Raw genomic sequence first — 5108 nt, forward strand, 5'->3', positions numbered from 1 at the left:
TGCGATTTTTGGTCATCTGGGAATATACCCAACAAAGGAATTGCAGGGTCAAATGGCAGGTCTATTTTTAGTTCTCTAAGTGTTCTCCAGATGTTGTGAATATGTTATAACCATGTCCCCGTGGCTGCTATGATAAGAATGGAATCTAGAACAGTGATTTTCAACCAATGTGGTATGAGAGGATCTTAGGTGTGTTGCAAAAATTTTAAAATTTCATTGATTAAAGGCCCGATGAGTTGGCTCATGCCTGTAATCCTAATAGTCTGAGAGGCCAAATCAGGTGGATAGCTTGAGATCAGGAGTTTGAGACTAGTTTGAGAAAGAGTGGACCATGAACCTTTCTGGTTTTTTTCCTACTAAAAATAGAAAAACTAAAGTGAGAGAACCACTTGAGCCCAAGAGTTTGAGGTTGCTGTGAGCTATGATGACACCATAGCACTCTACCCTGGGTAACAGCAAAGCTGTCTCAAAAAAAATAAATTCAGGGCAGTGTCTATGGCTCAAAGGAGTAGGGCACCGGCCCCATATGCCAGAGGTGGCGGGTTCAAACCCAGCCCTGGTCAAAAACTGCAAAACAAACAAACAAAAAAAAAATCAATAATTAAACTATTTTCAAACGTTCAAAGCACAGTAAGTATATTCTTTTTTTTAATTCTTTTTTTTTAACAACATAATTTAAGTGTGCTGTGGAAGTTTAACTATCAGTTCAAGTGTGTTATGAGATTTAAAAAAAGAAGGTTGAAAAACATTGCTTTAGAACAATAAAACACTGTTAACATTCTTCAATAATGGAAATGTTCTCTCCTTGTGCTGTTACTAATAGAGTTACTATTAGCCCAGGGTGGCTACTGAGCATTTGAAAAGTGGTGAGCACAACTCAGAAATCAAATATAAAATTTAATTAATTTAAACTAAACTTACATTTATATATCCTCAGGTACCTACCAGGTGGCTATTATATTGGACAATACAGCTCTGGAAGGGCAAGGTCTAAAGAGGTGACCGGCTGAACCATGACAAGACTAGAAGTGAGAGATAGAGATGACCTGGACTTAGGGGCAGGGGCAGAGGATGTGGGGAGAAGTCACTGGATTTCAGATGCATTTTGGAAGCACAGTAAATAGACTTTCCAGACAGAGAAAAGAAAAGGGAGTAAGGATTTCTATAAAATGTCTAGCTTGACAATGGAAAGCATTGAAATGTAATTTCCTGAAATCAGAAAGACAAGGGAAAGAGTAGTTTGGGGAGAGAAGATAAAGAAAGAATTTATGTCTGAACCTGGTAAATGTGGGCTTGCTAGTGGGCATTGCACGGAGCGGAGCATAGGGAGGGCAGTTGTGTGCAAGTGTCTATACAGTTGAAGGGAGAGGTTCATGGCAGAGATGTAGGCTGAGAACTGATATTTAAAGGCAAGATTAGATGAAGCCACCTGGGGAAACAGAAATATAAAGAAATAGAAGTGTCTGGAAACTGGGTTCTAGGGTGCTACCATGTTTGGCAATAGAGGTCAATCAGTCCATGAGGCCAGGGCAGGAGCAGAGACAGCAGAAAGGGCATCAAGAAAGTGAGAGACCACCCATCCACCCTTCTCCCCTCCCCCATCACCTATATGGTCTGTCTAACAAGGGTACAAGTGAACTTTTCTAGGATTAGAGTATAAATATTTTAACACAATAACTAAGTAAATGACACAAAGTCTATGTTAACCAGTTTGATGAAAATATTTCAAATTGTATATGAAAACACTACACTGTACTCCATGTTTGCATTAATGTATACAGCTATCATTTAATAATAATAATAATAAAAGAAAAAGAAAGTGAGGGACATCAGTAGGGGCATCCTATCAATGGGTCACATCAGATGAGGTCACAAACAGGCCACTGAATTTGGCAATGGGGATCGTGGATAACTTGCAATGAGTTGTTTAAGTAGAATACTAGGATGAAAGCTTGACCAGAGTGTCCAAGAGAGAATAGAGGACAGCAAGGGGTCAGTGGCCAGCAGCTGCAAAGACTTGCTGTAAATGGGAAGGAGAGGTGTGGGAGGGATCATTCATAAACCTGTCTTTTTTGCTTCACTCCTGCTGAAGTTGGGGGGGAGTTTGGGGGGATCAATTCTAGTTAAATAAATAAACCATTTATTCTTTTCTTTCTCTGTCTCATTTCCTCCTTTCCTGGCCCTTGAGTGGGCTAAACAAAGTGGCTTCTTCAGAACCCCCTCCCCCCGTGCTGACCCAGCATGTGGGGTGGATCCCACCATGATCCTGACACATCCCATTTCATTCTCCTTCACTGGACCATGAACCTCCATGAGCAGAGCCCTCCTTTCTCTCTCTGCCTGGAGAAGTGCAGGGCATGGAGTAGGTGCTCATCAAACATTTGTCAAGGCAATGGTTATAAAAATAATGAAAGACACAATTTCTTACCCTTGAGCTGCTCAGGGACACTTGGGGAAAGGAAGGGTCTGTAGACTGCTACCTGCAGCCCAGCATGGGAGGGCTGTAGAGGAGGCTGACGATAATGCACCAGAAGCAGGCCGGTGAGAAGCTCTGAGACAGGGAGGGAAGGAAGCTCAGAGTGCCCAACAGAAAGGGTTCTCTCCTTGCTGGGCCAGCAGGGACGATCTTGTGAGCAAGGTGGAGATTAGCTGAGTCTTAGAGAAATGAGCTCCAATTTCTCTGGGGTACACATCCAGCACCCTCCGAGCCCTTAGCAGAACACAACATGGTCCTTCATGCACGACTGGCACACAGCTCACATTTTGTGAGGCTCAACACATGTCTTAGGCAACCAGATGTGTTTCAGGGACCTGTGCAGTCACACTGGGGCCTGTGGCTTGATGCTCTGTGGTCACCATGTTGACATTCTTCATGCTGTTTGCATGAGGGGCCCTGAGTGTCTGTCTAGAGTGCTGGTTCCTAGTCCAACATATGATACACCCAGTCCTATAGGCCTTTATCTTGTTCAATGAGAGGGACCCATGTGTGTCCACCTGGATATCTGGACCATTCAAATCCCTATAAACACATGTAAATGCTTACTCTCCATTTCTCTGCATGTCTTTTCATAGACTAGTAGCGTTTTCCTAGGAGCACAGGACTGAAGACCATATGTGGAGTGCATTGCCTTAAAGGACAGGGATGAACTGGGGAGGACAGCTGTCTGGGGCAGAGGGGACAAGATATCCATCCAATACAATTCAATTTATCAAGTACATTGTACCCGTTACAATAATCCTTAAATCCTTCCAACAATGCATTAAGACATGAGTGAGCCCTGGTTCCATTTCCCTGGCAAAAAAAAACTGAATCCCAAAAGGGTTATTGAACTGGCCCTGGTCCAGTAATTAGTCATTTGAAGCCAGACCCTCTGAATGCAATGGCTGGGACCTAGTCTCTATTGTGAACTAAATACACATCCCAAATGTGACAATGTTGTCTCTCTCTCTTTCTGTCTCCTTCTATGAGTGAGCAAGATGTCATTTTAGTAGAAGCCAGAAAGGTGAATAGTTTTTGAAACTCTTTCTATAAAGAATTTATGAAGATGAAGGCTCTGAGGACCAAACTTGTCTGTGCTGGAGTCAAGAGCACAGGAATGCACAGCCAGCCTTTCTTGCCAGCTCCCTGTATATTTACCTTAAATTTGACCTCCAGCTAGAAGCTTCATGCTTGGAGACAGAGTAAAGAGGCTTTCTCCTTCTCTGCCTTTAAAGTCTCGCTCCTTAAAGCAAGCGCGGCTGCACAGGGCTAGGCTTGCCCGCTTCTGTCTTCTGAAGTCAGGGCCAGTATGGGGGTCCGAGCCTCAGCAGCGAGTTCGTTTCTGCTCAGAGATGCCCCTCCAACCCAGGCCTTACTTAATAGGGCAAAACGCACTCCAAGACTCCTTGTTTTAAATACAACCTGTTCAGCCATACAAGTTGCTCCTGCCACAGACGTTTTGCACAGGAATTGGAGTGCCAAAGGGGAGTTTAATTAAAAGCTAACAATTTCCAGGCCTGGAGTTGGCACACAGAGCCCAGTCTGAATCTGGAGGTGAGAATTCCTGCTGTTAGCTGTGTGCAAGGCTTGCGAAGCAGAGGCCCTGGCAGGAAGATGGCCCTTTGAACTGGAGCTTACAGTGCATAGTGCTGTCCTGCTGTTGGGCCAGGGGGTTGCTCCTGCTTTGAAGAGTGGCTCACTGCGTTAGTGAAAGGATTTTGCTTGTTTTCAGAGCAAACTTTACTGGGCGTGGCACTATATGGCAGACACTAGGAAAGGCCTGTGAGACGGAGACTGAAGAAACACCGGGTTTCTGTGTTCATTCATTCACTCGTTCGTTTATTCAACATGTGTCAGGCACGACTATGTCACCAGCCCTGAGCCCGGAGCATCTTACCACTGCTTACTTGTGCCCAGTCATTGTGGGTGCGTTGAATTGTCCTCCCAAGGAGATGTTGAAGTCCTGACCCCTTGTACTCACTTATTTGGAAATAGGGTCTTTGAAGATGATCAAGTTAAGTTGAGCCCATTAAGGTGGGCCCCGATCTAACTGGGCCAGTGTCCTTACACAAAGACACAGGGCAGACACAGCCACAAGAACATCATGTGAACAAGAAGACAAGCCCGGAACTGAAGAATGCCAGTCACCGCCAGCTGTGAGAGAGGAGCTTAGAGCAGATTCTGCCTCACAGCCTGAGAAGGAGCCAGCCTTGCCAATACCTTCATCTCAACTCTGACCCCCCAGACTGTGAGAATCGGCTCCTGTTGTTCTAAATCACCCAGTTTGCAGTACTTTGTTACAATAGTCCTGCCAAGCTAATGAGCTGGTCCAGTGGAAAAGAGCAGGATGGCTGGAGATGTGCATGCGGAGCTTTGGGAAACAGAGTGAGCAGCTTCCTGTGTGTCAGGACTCTGGGGGAGATGTCACAGGGACGGTGACCTCGGAGTCTCCCTTAACACCTGAGAGGACAGTCCCAGCCAGCGGGTACACCACAGCCATGAGAGAGGACAAGGGATGCTATGTCCACAGGGGCAGGAGCTGAGGATGTGGAAAGAGCAAATGAGACACAGCGTTTGCTCCCAACCTGGTGCTCAGTAGCATGAGTGCTGGGAGACAGAAAAATGAACA

Source organism: Otolemur garnettii, unplaced genomic scaffold (genome assembly GCF_000181295.1).
Source record: "Otolemur garnettii isolate 467f Iridium unplaced genomic scaffold, OtoGar3 scaffold00020, whole genome shotgun sequence".
Classification (NCBI taxonomy): Eukaryota; Metazoa; Chordata; class Mammalia; order Primates; family Galagidae; genus Otolemur; species Otolemur garnettii.